The 16,174-nt window shown below is 40.8% G+C and overlaps 1 protein-coding gene and 1 non-coding gene across 3 annotated transcripts in view; one reads left to right on the forward strand and one right to left on the reverse strand.

Moving 5' to 3' along the window:
- ITGA8 (integrin subunit alpha 8) overlaps nt 1-16,174 on the forward strand; it is a 203,687-nt gene that overhangs the window by 83,777 nt on the left and 103,736 nt on the right. The gene's annotated exons all lie outside the window — the stretch shown is intronic.
- LOC111550075 lies at nt 6,617-6,775 on the reverse strand. The gene has a single exon (XR_002733916.1). It is a non-coding gene; the product is annotated as a U1 spliceosomal RNA (small nuclear RNA).

The raw sequence follows: 16,174 nt of genomic DNA on the forward strand, positions 1-16,174 counted from the left end.
TTCTATCGAATTTCACCATTTGTTCCTCTACAGTTCTTTTTTCGAGTCCCATGATTCAATCTGGGATCCCACGTTGCACTTAGTTATATTTCCTTACTCTCTTCCAATCTGTGACCAATGATGCTGATGGTAGAATATTTGCTGATTATATGGTATTCAAGAGATTGTACTTTCAGAAATGCCATTATCTGTATACCCAACAAGTATGTATTAAGTGCCTTCTATGTGCCTGGCACTATTCTAGATGTTGAGGATACAGCACTGAATTAAACAAAGATCCTGCTCTCATGGGCCTGAATTAAATCGAATTATAGCTCTAACACTGGCTGGATGTGTAACCTTGCCAAGTTCATCAACTTTCTGGAGTCTCAGTTTTCTCGGTGACAAAACAGGTATAATAATACCTAATAATAGTTTTTTCCTTTAAAGTTGGAGTTTGGAGGTTAAGCTAGATAATATGTATAAAGCAGTTAATGCTGTGAATAGCATCTAGTAGCAGCCACTAAATATTAGTTATAAATGACACATTGTTACTATATGCACATAACGCATGCCTTTAAGGAGCAATGTAATCGTGGAGATAAAACATCCAACAATGAACTGTAATGTAAGCAGCGGGTGAGAAGGGCTTTAAGAAGGTAAAAAATAATGAAACAGTTAAAAAGAGAGAGTGCTTCTTGCTAAGGTGATAAGAGAAAGTTTCCTGAGGGAGATAAGTAGGATCCTGAGATAGGTATGACTGTGAGTGGTTATAGGGAAAAGGCATCTCAGAGGGGGAACATGGCATGAGCTAAGACCCTGAGATTACATGTCAAGTGTGTTCTTGCCACAATCAAAAAAAGCAAGACTTCGCAGAACAGGGAGCACTGAATCAGGGAACAGAGGGACTAGATGAGAAAACTGCAGGAGGCCATATGTATTCAATGTCTTATGATCATCCTCTGACCCAGATAATTTCCTACTTTTGACAAGCCTTTGTATTATCAAGGGATACAACATTGTGAATTAATGATTTGACTTAGTGATATGTGAGTGAGGGAGGAAAAAAGGGATCCACAGACTTCTAGGACTATATAATATAGGTAGAATTTAAAAGGAATTTGGTGGCTGGGCATGGTGGTTCATGCCTGTAATCTCAGCATTTTGGAAGGCCGAGGTGGGCAGATCACCTGAGGTCAGGAATTCAAGACCCCTCTGGCCAAGATGGTAAAACCCTGTCTCTACTAAAAATACAAAAATTAGCCGGGTGTGGAGGCACGCACCTGTCATCCCAGCTACTTGGAAAATTGCTTGAACCTGAGAGGCAGAGGGTGCAGTGAACTGAGATTGTGCACCACTGTGCTCCAGCCTGGGTGACAGAGCAAGAATTCATCTCAAAAAAAAGCTAAACTAAAAGGAATTTGGCATAAAATAATTAATGTTGACTGTTTCGGTTTTGTGTAATGTACATGTTGCCTAGTTTGTTAGTATGTACTGCAGAATTTTTAAACCATAACTTCTTGTATTTTTTTGATCATGCTAAAAAAGAAATTCTATATATAAGTTAAAGGAAATGCTTCCTAGTTTTTTCAAAAAGGCAATTTTGGGAGTGAATTGGTCCAAAATGATGGAAGCACACATGGAGAGAGGTAAAAGTGAAAGGAAGATTGGGGACAGGTAACAAAGGGCCTTGAATAGCATGTTAAGTAATTATTAGTAAAGTAATGGAAGAAGATATATGCTCTATATTCCAAAATGATGCTTTGAGGACCTCATTCCTTAGCAATGAGCAGAATGAGTAATAATTTTCATTAAAGGAATATTAAATCAAAAATTATTAAAGTATCCCAGGGGAGGATAATGTGCTGAAGCAGCAAGGCCAGGGCGGCTGGAGGTGTCTGGAGATTAGGAGCCTAAAGGGGGAGGACCAGCAGGGACTATTCAGCCTCCCATCCTTCATAAGACAGCCTGGGAGCTGCTGTGCACACGTCTCAAGAGATCCCACTGTCTATATATCGTTAACCTTGAAATATGCCTTTATATTCAGAGGTGTGTTAAAAGATGGTTAACAACCAGCTCCCAAGGGAGAGAAGAAAAAAAAAAAAGGCCCAGATTTGTAGCATTTACCAATTTCCGTGGTATAAATAGCCTCACCATGATTGATTTCAAGCTGTAGTGACTTCCATGTGATAAGAGTTCTACAATTGCTATCCGTATCACTGAATGAACCTGAGATACCGACCTGCTTCTGCCCAGCCACTCACAAATACACTAATCTCCTGTTTGTGGGATGTCTTTCCAAGAGTCAATTACTTTTTTCAGAAATCCACAGATCCAGGTTGAGAATGACCGTTGTCTACACTCACAGTTGCATTTATGAAAGCCCAAAACAAAGATTGGCTGTAGTCATTTTCAAGTCCAATTACATAATATCTGACTTTTTTCCAGCTTTAGATTAAGATATGAAAATGTAGGAACTATCATCTCTCTCAAACAGATATTTCTATTTTGCTTAGTGTGTTCTGAAAACCTGTGAGTACCTCCATCTGCCTTATTTCTGACTCACCTTTGAAGAGGCAATCCTACTGAAAAAGTGGGCCTTATGTACACAGCTATGTCAATGACCTTAAATGTGAAGCCAGGACTCCCTCACACTACATCCCTCCCCATACTTAAATCAGGTTCTCAGATAAAACCTTTCACAAATAATAAATCCTTCTTATTTCACAAATAAAATATCCTTCAGAATGCAGATTCTGTCCCAAAGCAGGCTTAAATAATATCCCACTCACAGGTAGTAAATACAGCAAATTTCCCTCACCAGATAAAAGAGATCTAACTATATGGCTATTAGATTTTATATGCCACAAATCATTTGTCAGTTTAAGTTTGAACTAACTTCCTTCCAAATAATCAGAGACTGGGTTCTTTCTGAAACCCAGTGAATATGATAGGATATGATTTATACTTGATCTTGCTTGTAAAGATACAGTTAATAGAAATTTGCTGCTTAGCCATGGCTTTTATTTTTGGAGGGGCGGTGGGGCTAGAAGTCCCATGTGCTATTAATTGTGCCACAGAGCCCACTTGGCCATGGCGGCGATGGCTGCCACTGCTGCTGCTGCTTCTGCTGCTTCTTCTTCTTCTTCTTCTTCTTCCTCCTCCTCCTCCTCCTCTTCTGGGATACATGTGCAGAACATGCAGGTTTATTACATAGGTATACATGTGCCATGGTGGTTTGCTGCAGTTATCAACCCATCATCTACATTAAGTATTTCTCCTAATGCTATCCCTTCCCTAGCCTCCCACCCACCAAAAGGCCCCAGTGTGTGATTTTTCCCCTCTCTATGTCCACGTGTTCTCATTGTTCAACTCCCACCTATGAATGAGAACATATGGTGTTTGGTGTTCTGTTCCTGTGTTAGTTTGCTGAGAATGATGACTTCCACCTTCATCCATGTCCCTGCAAAGGACATGAACTCATCCTTTTTTATGGCTGCATAGTATTCCATGGCGTATATGTGCCACATTTTATTTATCCAGTCTATCATTGATGGGCTTTTGGGTTGGTTCCAAGTCTTTGCTATTGTGAAAAGTGCCACAATAAACATATGTGTGCTTGTGTCTTTATAGTAGAATGATTTATAATCCTTTGGGTATGTACCCAGTAAAGGGATTGCTGGGTCAAATGGTATTTCTGGTTCTAGATCCTTGAGGAATCACCACACTTCTTCCACAATAGTTAAACTAATTTAGACTCCTACCAACAGTGTAAAAACTTTCCTATTTCTCCACATCCTCTCCAGCATAATATCCAGAATCTATAGGAACTTAAATAAATTTACAAGAAAAGAACAACCCCATCAAAAAGTGGGTGAAAGATATGAACAGACATATGTCTCAAAAGAAGACATTTATGCAGCTAACAAACATATGAAGAAAAGCTCATTATCACAGGTCATTAGAGAAATGCCAATCAATACCACAATGAGATACCAACTCATGTCAGTTAGAATGGTGATCATTAAAAAGTCAGGCTTTTTTTTTTTTTTAAATAGGATATGAGGAATGGAGTATGAATTAGTTGGAGTAAATTTCTCCTGTGCTTAGAACCTCACATTATTTCTTCCCTCTCTCAGCGTGTTTTTTAATATGTCACTTTAAATTTATTAATATATAAATTGAAATCCATATTTTCATATCATTCACCTGATGCATCCCTTCTGCTTCAAAGTCTCTATGTGCCCTGGCCATTTTCCCAGGAGTTCACTTCCCACTTAGACCCTCAGGTCAAATGTCACTTCCTCAGGAAGCCTTCCCTGAACTGTTGTCCTTCCCCTGAAAACAATGATCTCAGATGGAAATTACACATGTGTGCAATTCTTCGATAAATGTCCTTTCTGTTCCACTAGACTGGACACTGTATTAGTTGAGACTGGGACTAGATTTGGTGTTACTCACTGCAAAATCCTAATGCCCAAGGCAGCGGCTGGCACAAAAGACAACTTGTCGATATTTGTTAAGTGAATAATTGAATGAATGAATATGAATAAATGAATAAATAAATCAGCTTCCTTCCAGCTGCACACCTTGTATGTAAATTGTTGCTCACATCTTTAACTTGCCACTGTGTTTCAACTCTATTTAAAATCCAGTCAACTATTTTATATTTGTGCAGAATGAGAATGGAAAGATAAGCAGAGATGATGATGATGCCCTTTAAAATAAATGTTGGCATCTGTCTCCTGTTACTCCAAGTGGCAGACTAATTCTTGGCTAGCATTTAACCCTTAGCCCTAGTTCTGCCTTCACCAGTGTGAATCGAGAAAAATGACAAGTCTCAATTATTTTAAGAGGTTTATTTGCCAAAGTTAACGATGCATTCCTGGGGACAGGTCTATGTCTCTCTCCAAACATGTTTTTTGTTTATTTGTTTTGTTTTGTTGTTGTTTGTTTGAGATGAATCTTGCTGTGTCGCCAAGACTGGGGTGCAGTGGCACAATCTTGGCTCACTGCAACCTCCACCTCATGGGTTCAAGTGATTCTTCCTGCCTCAGCCTCCCAAGTGGCTGGGATTACAGGCGCACGCCACCACACCCAGCTAATTTTTAGATTTTTAGTAGAGATGGGTTTTTGCCATGTTGGCCAGGCTGATCTCAAACTCCTGACCTCAGGGGATCCACCCGCCTTGGCCTCCCAGAATGCTGGGATTCCAGGCATGAGCCACCACACCCGGCGTCTGAAGACAATTTTAAGGGCTCCAAATTTAAAGGGGCAAGGGCAGAATATTGAGAAATACACAATTTTCGTGTAAGAGGAGGGTAGGGAAAAATATTCATTCCTGCCTTTGTCTGGCTCAGTGAATCTGCATTTTTTTACATAGATGACATAGACAAGTGGGGCAGAGGAAAAATGCAGGGAGCCTGACTTTTACATAAGATAACATAGACGAAATGGGGCAGAGGGTGTGACAGAGACTAAATGGGCAGTGGGGGTGAATGCATCTATAAAGATAAGCTATCAATTTACATTGCCGTGGTGAAATACTAACAGAAACACCTCAGAGTGAAGATCTTGCAGCTCACTAAGAATTTCCTTGTGGGCAAAATATGGGGGAGACATGTAGCTTTTCATCTTGTTCAGAAACCAAAAAAGGAGAGGCAGGTTTGTGTGACCCAGTTCCCAGCTTGACTTCTCCCTTTGGTTTCATGAGTTTGGGGTCCCAAGACTTAATTTCCTTTCTCACTGGGCCTTCAGATGCCAGCTGCTGTTCAGGCTGCAAGACCAGGAGAACGAGTAGGCAGTGTGATGGAAAGAACGCCAGGAGTCAAGGGACCCAAATTCTCTTTTGTTATCAGCTCTGCAGCCTTGCCCGCACTTGCAGCTTCTTCACCTTAGCCTACCCAACCACAAAAGAAAGGTGATCAGACCAATCCCCACCACTCAGGATTGTTGTAGAGACGATTTGCACACTGGAAAGTACTCTGCACAGTTAATTGATCCTTTTTAATTTTTAAATTTTTGGATACATAGTTATGGGGTACATGCGATATTTTGATACACACATAAAATGTGTAATGAGCAAGTCAAGGTATTTAGGATATCCATCGCCTTGAGCATATCAGTTGTTCTTATTTTTAAACACCACTGGCAAAATGGAGGTAGTGTTACTGAGGGTCCTGATCCAGACCCCAGGAAAGGGTTCTTGGATCTCATGCAAGAATTAGAGGCAAATTCATAAAGTGAAAGCAAGTTTGTTAAGAAGCCAAAAGAATAAAAAATGGCTACTCCATAGGCACAGCAGCAGCATATGGGCCGCTCAGCTGCTTATACTTACTGTTACTTCTTGATTATATGCTAAACAAGGGGTGGATTATTCATGAGTTTTCTGTGAAAGGAGTGGGTAATTCCCAGAATTGAGGGTTCCTCCCCTTTTTAGACCATATAGGATAATTTTCTTACGTTGCCATGGCATTTGCAAACTGTCATAGGGCTGGTGAGAGTGTCTGTTAGCATGCTAATGCATTTCATTATAATCAGCATAGAATACGCAGTGAGCAGGACCAGAGGTCACTCCCATCACTATCTTGGTTTTGGTGATTTTGACCGACTTCTTTTTTTTTTTTTTTTTTTACATCAGGGGAAAGCACGAACGCAGTCCCCCACTACCACAAATTATGCAGTTTCCCACATTTGGGGAAATCGCAGGGGTCAGCACATCCGGAGTGCAATGGATAAGCCTCGCCCTGGGAAAACCACCTTCATGATCATGGTATCTCCCCTGTTTTATCAGCAAGGTCTTGGTGACCTGTATCTGACCTCCCATCTCATCCTGTGTCTAAGAATGACTAACCTGGGAAAGCAGTCCAGTAGGTCTCAGCCTTATTTTACCCAGCCCCTATTCAAGAGTTGCTCTGGTTCAAATGCCTCTGACAGTATGAGGCATGTAAACAAGCTCAAGGGTGAGGGTCCGGGTTCTGCACCCCAGACCCAGGACTGTGCCATCAGATGTTGACTTGGGGAATCTGTCTCAAGCCTCCTCTGGGATGACAGATGGGAGGTTTTCAAAACAACTAATACAGCAACAAAGCCCTCTTTCATCTCTTTTGTCCTTCCTATTTGCAAGTATTGTTCATGTAATGCTCTTCTTTCTATATGCCAACCCTTTTAGATTTTCTTACTGACGTTTTCCTGCAATGACATTAATAGCTGGTTACGTGAAAACTGTCAATCCTAACAGAAGTTTCCGAGAGAGCCAGCATAAGCCAGAAAGCTGGTGGACCAACCAGACCACAGACTAAAGAGTGAAGCAAGAGAAGCCTATTTGTGGGATGCTCAGCCCCTTTCATCCTGTTTCCTTTCTTTTCTGTACCTGAGGGCTGCTGCATACCAATTGCAGAAACTTACACTATTTCCTCTTCTCAAACATGTGAAAGGGAAGGATCTAATGACCTTTCTCATCGGAATGTGAGTGATCCAGGGAAAGCAGGTCCCACGCAGGGACTTCAATTCAGTGAATCCTGGCCTGTGTTTGTAATATGACCCCTCAGTGAGTTGATTGATAGACTCTCAGTAGCTGGAAGGCAGGGGAGTGTCTGTGTTAAAGCCCTCTGCTGAATCCTGGGCAGTTAGGGTGGGACCCAGCTCATGCTGGAGGTTCAATGATGAGTTGTTAGATGAGGGTGCCCAGTATAGGGAACCACCGGTGTAACTGTTCTTGCCTTCCTCGTCCACCTCCCTTGCAACTCCGTCAATCGCAAGGCTGCCATCACACATCGCCACAGACTGGGGGGCTCAAACAGGGATTTATTTCCTCCCAGTTCTGTAGGCTGCAAGTCCAAGATCAAGGCATCAGCAGGGTTGGTTTCCTCTAAGTCTCTCTCTTTGGCTTGTAGATGGCCATCTTCTTCCTACGTCTTCACATTGACTACTCTCTGTGCATATGTCTGTATCTTGGCTTCCTCTTCGTATAAGGACACTGGTCCTATTGGATTAGGGCCCACCCAGATGATCTCATTTTAAACTAATTACCTCTTTAAAGACCCTACTGAAGCGGCATTGTTGTCTGGGGTAAATACCTGAGGTTCATTGTTTCATGACAAGGGAATCCAGGATGAAGATACATATAAGAACTGGGTTTAGGAGCAGAGGTTTGACAGGCAAAAGAAAGAAAGGAGGCCAGGCACGATGGCTCATGCCTGTAATCCCAGCACTTTGGGAGGCCAAGGTGAGTGGATCACAAGGTCAGGAGTTTGAGACCAGCCTAGCCAACATGGTAAAACCCCGTCTCTACTAAAAACACAAAAATTAGCTGGGCATGGTGGTGAGTGCCTATAATCCCAGCTACTTAGGAGGCTGAGGCAGGAGAATTGCTTGAACCCAGGAGGCGGAGGTTGCCGTGAGCCATTGCACTCCAGCCTGGGCAACAAAGTGAGATTCTGTCTCAAAAAAGAAAGAAAGAAAGATTAATTAGATCCCATTTGTCAATTTTGGCTTTTGTTGCTGTTGCTTTAGGTGTTTTAGACATGAAGTCCTTGCCCATGCCTGTGTCCTGAATGGTATTCCCTAGGTTTTCTTCTAGGGTTTTTATGTTATTTGATTTAACATTTAAGTCTCTAATCCATCTTGAATTAATTTTTGTATAAGGAGTAAGGAAAGGATCCAGTTTCAGCTTTCTACTTATGGCTAGCCAATTTTCCCAGCACCATTTATTAAATAGGGAATCCTTTCCCCATTTCTTGTTTTTCTCAGGTTTATCAAAGATCAGATGGCTGTAGATGTGTGGTATTATTTCTGAGGACTCTGTTCTGTTCCATTGGTCTATATCTCTGTTTTGGTACCAGTACAATGCTGTTTTGGTTACTGTAGCCTTGTAGTATAGTTTGAAGTCAGGTAGTGTGATGCCTCCAGCTTTGCTCTTTTGACTTAGGATTGTCTTGGCAATGCAGGCTCTTTTTTGGTTCCATATGAACTTTAAAGCAGTTTTTTCCAATTCTGTGAAGAAAGTCATTGGTAGCTTAATGGGGATGGCATTGAATCTATAAATTACCTTGGGCAGTATGGCCATTTTCATGATATTGATTCTTCCTATCCATGAGCATGCTATGTTCTTCCATTTGTTTGTGTCCTCTTTTATTTCACTGAGCAGTGGTTTGTAGTTCTCCTTGAAGTGGGCAAAGGATATGAACAGACATTTCTCAAAAGAAGACATTCATACAGCCAATAGACACATGAAAAAATGCTCATCATCACTGGCCATCAGAGAAATGCAAATCAAAACTACAGTGAGATACCATCTCACACCAGTTAGAATGGCAATCATTCAAAAGTCAGGAAACAACAGGTGCTAGAGAGGATGTGGAGAAATAGGAACACTTTTACACTGTTGGTGGGATTGTAAACTAGTTCATCCATTATGGAAAACAGTATGGCGATTCCTCAAGGATCTAGAACTAGAAGTACCATATGACCCAGCCATCCCATTACTGGGTATATACCCAAAGGATTATAAATCATGCTGCTATAAAGACACATGCACACGTATGTTTATTGCGGCACTATTCATAATAGCAAAGACTTGGAATCAACCCAAATGTTCATCAGTGACAGACTGGATTAAGAAAATGTGGCACATATACACCATGGAATACTATGCAGCCATAAAAAAAGATGAGTTTGAGTCCTTTGTAGGGACATGAATGCAGCTGGAAACCATCATTCTCAGCAAACTATTGCAAGAACAGAAAACCAAACACCGCATGTTCTCACTCATAGGTGGGAACTGAACAATGAGATCACTTGGACTCGGGAAGGGGAACATCACACACCGGGGCCTATCACGGGGAGGGGGGAGGGGGGAGGGGAGAGGGATTGTGTTGGGAGTTATACCTGATGTAAATGATGAGTTGATGGGTGCTGACAAGTTGATGGGTGCAGCACACCAACATGGCACAAGTATACATATGTAACAAACCTGCACGTTATACACATGTACCCTAGAACTTAAAGTATAATTTAAAAAATAAATAAAAATTAAAAAAAAATACTATACTATTGGTACTTTACCAGTCCCTTAAGTATTCTCCTACATGGCATTTAAAGGTGAACTCTATCATCTTCTATTTTTAATATTTATGTTCAGTATAATAAATCATGTTTATATGTAAAAAAAAAAAAGAAAGAAAGAAAAGAAAAGAAAGAAAGAAAGAAGAACAGCTCTCTCTCTGGAGTGCACTGGATTTTATAGACAGGCTTGAGGAGGCAGTGTCTGATGTACATAACGCCCAAAGATCTATTGGCCCATGTGTGATGTTTATATAAAATGCAAGGAAGCTGGCTGCACCACCCTAATCTTATCACGCAAATGGGGTTTTTGCCTGGCAGGTGCCATGTATACCTGGCTGGCAAAGATGGAGCCACCATTTTGAACATGCCTAGTCCCAGGTAGCCTTTTCCTGTTGGCACAGATGCCCGCATTCACCCGTGCAAGCTTCCGGCTTGCTTGTCTGTGTCCGCAGCTCGATTTTATAGGCTGTTCTTTGAAAAGAAAATGATTTGGGGGCTGCTTTTCATTAAAAGGAAAACCTTACTAAGGACTCGCGAACCTTCAGATCTGCCTAAATAATTTCTTCTTAACTCCTATATCACTATTTCCTAATATAGTCACATTGTGAGGTGCTGGCAGTTAGGACTTCAACATAGGGCTTTTTTGGGGGACACAGCTCTGCCTAAAACACTCAGCGAAAGCGTCAAGTCCCATTAGGTTTTTATCAATAGGAGTTTATCTGTCAGACTGGGTGTCAGGGAAGCATCTTTGGGAGCTGTCAGGCTCTTCTGGAGACTGTGAAACCCTTTCCAATAGGTAGCTACATATGAGTGACACTGGTACTGAAGAAATAAACCTTCCTCCGGGACTTTCAGCAATTGCACAGACGGCACACACGTTGTGATTCAGTGTGGCCATGACGAGGATAAAGTTAAATGCCTTTGATACACTGACATGAAATGTAACAAGTGGAGGATCAAACAATTGAAAGCAGAAGGATCATTCTTGTAACCACAGGATGATAATAATATACAGAAAACTATTTTCATAAGGCAGACTTATCATTTGATATTCTGCTGTTATTTTCTGTGGGATTTTTTTTTTAAAGAAAAACAATCCCCCAGTAGATGAGAATGTTGCAACATAATACCACGTTCCAACTCATAAAAGTTTTTCTTCAGAGTTCATTTGGAAGCATTTCAGACAGATTGTTAGGATTATTACTTTCTGGGATAAAATCATGATTTTTTTTTTCAAACATTTCTTCCTCAACTCATAACCTTCCTCGCAATAATATTTTGCATGTTGCAATAAAAAAGCAAGGCAGACAGGCAACCTCTATTTTTAGATTAACACATTTGCCAAAGTCAAGGAGACTTATCTAAATGCTGAATTCCCACAGACATGAGCTGTGTTTGCAATGCCAGACACTTAAGCCAATTTCATAGCCCACTTACAAGTGAACATTGCCAGATGGATCCAACCATCTGTGACCCCATCATTGGACACATTATCTCCAATCCTCTTATTTCTCTTAATATCATCGTTGTATGAAAGTGAGCCAACCTTGGGTTGGTTTATGTAAACAACTATACTTGATGGCCTTAGTTTGTCTTTAAAAGATTTGGGTGCTGTGGGAAGAGGATTGGCAGGATGGGACCTGGGCAGTGATGGCCAGTTCCTGGAGGAGATTCTGTGAGCTGTGGGCAGTGGTATTGCCAAGACAGGAGTCAGGCGTCTGTAGAGCTGCGTTATGAAGCTGAATGGGAGGAAGTCCAGTCTGGTGAAGCCAGGGAGAAAGCCAGAAACTGGCTGTCTCTCAGTGGAGGCACAAGGAGTCCCTAAATCTGCAGGAACAAAGCTGAGTCCAAAAGCAAAGCAGAGACCTGGATTGTATATCAAAGTGCCCAGAACGCAGTCATCAGACTCCAACAAATGTTACTGAGCTCTTGGCCTTCTCATCTAGAGAAACGTAAAGACCACCAGGGATTCAGCGATGAAGATGGACTTGTCCAATGCCATTTAGAAGCCAGTAGCAAGGTGAACTGGAGTTGAGAATTGCTAATTTTTCAGCCTCCACTTGGTAATTTTCCACCTGACATACAACACTGTGTTTCAAAGAAGTCTTCAAAGGTTTTAGAGAGATTCAAAGAGAGACAATGGGCAAGTAAAAATTGGCCTGTTGAGGCACAAACTCCTGTACACATAGGTTTATAGTGACTTTGCAAAAACTAAAAACAGCTCAGGGATCCCTAAGCCAGGGATGGATGAATAAACTGTGGGCCATCTACACAGTGGAATACCACTCAGCAATAAAAAATGAACTCCTGGTACACACAACATTGTGGATGAATCTCAAATGCACCGAGCTGACTGCAAGAAGCTAGACCCGAAAGGCTGTATGACTCCATTTATATGACATTCTGGAAAACAGATTAGTGGAGTCCAGGGGTTAGGAGACAGGTCAGCCTTGGCTACAGAACAGCATGGGTGACACTGGGGCACTGCTGGAGCTGTTCTCTGTGTTGTTGTGGAAGTGGTTACAGGTCTAGGTGCATTTATCAAAGCTCTTAACTCTGCTTATTAAAAAGGATGAAATTTATCAGAGTAAAATGTATCTTTATTTATTTATTTTTATATTTATTTATTTATTGAGAGTCTCACTCTGCCGCCCAGGCTGGAGTGCAGGGCTGCAATCTCAGCTCACTGTAACCTCCACCTCCTGGGTTCAAGCGATTCCCCTGTCTCAGCCTCCTGAATAGCTGCGATTACAGGCGCCTGCCACCACACCAGGCTAATTTTTGTATTTTTTGTAGAGATGGGGTTTTCCCATGTTGGTCAGGCAGGTCTTGAACTCCTGACCTCAAGTGATCCACCCACCTCGGCCTTTCAAAGTGCTGGGATTACAGGCGTGAGCCACCGTGCCTGGCCATATCTTTAATTTTTTTTTTAAAGGCTTAAGGAGAGAATAAAAACAGCAATAGATGTGTTCCTAGAAGGCAGTGGTAAAAAGGATCCCAGTGTGGGCTCAGTAACCAGACTGCCTGGGTTTAAACTTTGGTCTTGTGACTTTACTGTATTCAGGCTCTATACCTCATTTTTCTCATTCTAAGATGGGAATAATAAAAGTATCTTTCTCATAGGATTGTTGTATCACTTAAAGGAGGCAATTATATTGAAAATGTTTAGAATATTAGCTTTTCTTTGATCGATCTTTATGCAACTGTCCAACACATCCTCAGGATAAATTCCTAGAAGTAGAAACTGGGTCAGAGGTACACAGTCATCCGTATCAACAAACTGCCTTCCAAGAAAGTAATGCCCATTTATACTTCCTCAAACAGCCTATAAGCATACCTCTGCTCTCTATCCAACAATGCCTAGTACTAATCTTTTCCAATTTACAAGGTTAAAAAATGGTATCTGTATGTTGCTTTCATTTGGATTTCTTTGGTGACTAGTGAGGTTGAAGTCTTTTCATATATTTATTAGTCACAGGTATTTATTTTTATGTGAAATGCCTGTTTGTAATCTTTCTATTAGAATGTTTATAGTTTTATTATTTATTTGTATGAATTTGTTACAGATTAGGCATAATCATAAATGTTAACTTTTTTTTTTTTTTTTTTACCAAGCGCCAAACATTCTTCTAGGCATTGAAAAATATTAACATTTGATCAGGCATATACATTATAAACATTTCACCCTGTTGCTTTTGTTTCTCTTTCAACCTTGCTCATGTGTTTTTTTGTTTTGTTTTGTTTTTTGCTATAAAAGTAGTTTAGATTTTAAAATTCCTTTGTGATTTCTACATTTTTGATCGTGTTTAAGGAGGTCTTCCCTTTTGATTAATCATAATGTTTTTATACAACTATAAAATAAGCACTTCCATGTTTCACATTTGTTTGGAAATTCCTGGTGGCCATTCTCATTGTCTGGAATTATTCTAAAATAGTAAATGTTTTTTAATTCCAACAACAACAACAACAAAAAACAGGAGATGTCTGATGGCATTTTTGGCAACAGATATAAACATTAGTGTATCTATCAAGAAGATGAGGGTGAGAGGTGAGAAGAAGGAAGCAGAAAGAAGGGACTTAGCTTAGGAAGTGTAGGTGCTTGGGTGGCCACAGAGACTGCCCCCTGAATTGATTCTGGGTGATTCTTTTTTTGCTTTTTTCTGTTGTTGTTTGTTTGTTTGAGATGGAGTCTTGCTCTGTCACCCAGGATGGAGTGCAGTGGTGCAATCTCAGCTGACTGCAACCTCCACCTCCTGGGTTCAAGTTATTCTCCTGCCTCTGCCTCCCAAGTAGCTGGGATTACAGGCATGCACCACCATGCCTGGCTAATTTCTGTATTTTTAGTAGAGATGGGTTTCACCACGTTGGCCAGGCTGGTCTCGAACTCCTGACCTCAGGTGGTCTGCCCGCCTCGGCCTCCCAAAGTGCTGGGATTACAGGCGTGAGCCACCATGCCCAGGTATTGTTTTTTTAGTGGGGTCTCACTGTGTTGCCTAGGCTGGAGTGCAGTGGCGCCATCATAGCTCACTGCAATCTCAAACTCCTGGGCTCAAGCAAGCCTCCTACTTCAGCCTCAAAAGTAGCTGGGACTACAGGTTGTATACCACCATGCCTGGCTGATCCTTTAATCTGATACTGTCAGCTCTTCCTCATCTTCTCCTTTGACCCTAGGAGGGTTCCACTCTCCCTCCCTTCACTGTTTCCTGCCCACCTAATCCAAACCTCAGATCCACACTCAAAGCAAAGCTGATGTTTTCAAATAGAACTTCTTCCAACACTAAAATTTCCTTCCCAAATTAGTGAAATCAGACCCTGCAAACCAAGCACCACTTAAAAGGCTTGGCTCTTCTTCCTCATTTAAAAATAACCATTTGCAAGAAATAAAATACGAAACTTAGGTGTAATGCATCTCCTATGACCTCACATTCTTAGGGTTTTTTTTTTCTTGCCAACTGATCCTGCATTCATGCTAATGTCCCCTTTTTGTTTCCTTAAAAGTACTCAGTTGTTCCATCAAAAGCCAAAAAGAAAATAAACTATGTTTCTCAGGCAATGTGAGGCAACAGCAAAGGCCTCCAGCACTTCGGGAACAGTTTTTGATTGAAAGGAAAGAACCAATTTTAATTGCCAGTTATTTCCTCCAGAAAAAAAAAAAAAAAAAGCCAACTTCAGTATCTATGTATAGAGAAAGGCAACGTTTTTTATTTGTTTGTTTTCTATTTGCCCTTAAGGCATTTATAGAAAGGAAGTAAACATAGATAATGGTATCAGACCCATTATCTCAAGGGAGAAAAAAATGTTCCAAGTTTTAGAAATTCAAGTATCAGCCCTGAAATTACTCTGTGTCCAGATTATCATTTAAATGCCTAAGCACAGAATATGCAATATTTTTAAAATATTATTTCTGAGTATTATTTAAATATTATTTCACATGCACACATAAATATACACACTCCAGCATAAATATAAATGTATGTGTATATAAATAGAACACATATATAACAGATATAGATATGCTACATACACAAACTTCTATACTTATGTGTGTATAGATGGAAGCAGCGTAGTGCTTTCCAAAACCAACCACATATTTTGAAAAGAGAAATTCATTCAAAACACAAACTAGCCAATCAATTCTGCTCCCCTGGAGAAATCTGACAATTTTAAGCTCCCGAGCATAAGTACTTCTGGCTCTTTCTAGCAGGCATAGTTCCAAGGTAGTGTCTAAAGGCAAGCATACTTTTGTGGTAGGTAACTGTTTTCTTGGCCTCTGAATAACTGTGACCACATTCTCATGAAGAAAATTGTGGCCTGTGTTGCCAGTTATTTTATTTTTCCAGAGTAGGAAAAATTCCCACCCTAAGGCACAGGAATTAAAGTTCCTAAAGGAAAAGCCCATGTCTCATTACCGTTGGGAAGGTGTCCCTCAAATTCTCACCTATAATGACAATCTAGTTTTGATGGAGACTTTATATTACTTTCTAGGATCTGGAACGTGTGTGTGTGTGTGTATGTGTGTGTGTATCTCAACACCTTCAAGTCACATGCGAAACTCCAGCAGAATTTAGCTGCAGCTGACAGTAGTCAGTTTTAATTAATTGTCTCATTTTCTTCATCTCTAGTATCTTAA

The sequence above is a fragment of the Piliocolobus tephrosceles genome, chromosome 9 (assembly GCF_002776525.5).
Source record: "Piliocolobus tephrosceles isolate RC106 chromosome 9, ASM277652v3, whole genome shotgun sequence".
Taxonomy (NCBI): Eukaryota; Metazoa; Chordata; class Mammalia; order Primates; family Cercopithecidae; genus Piliocolobus; species Piliocolobus tephrosceles.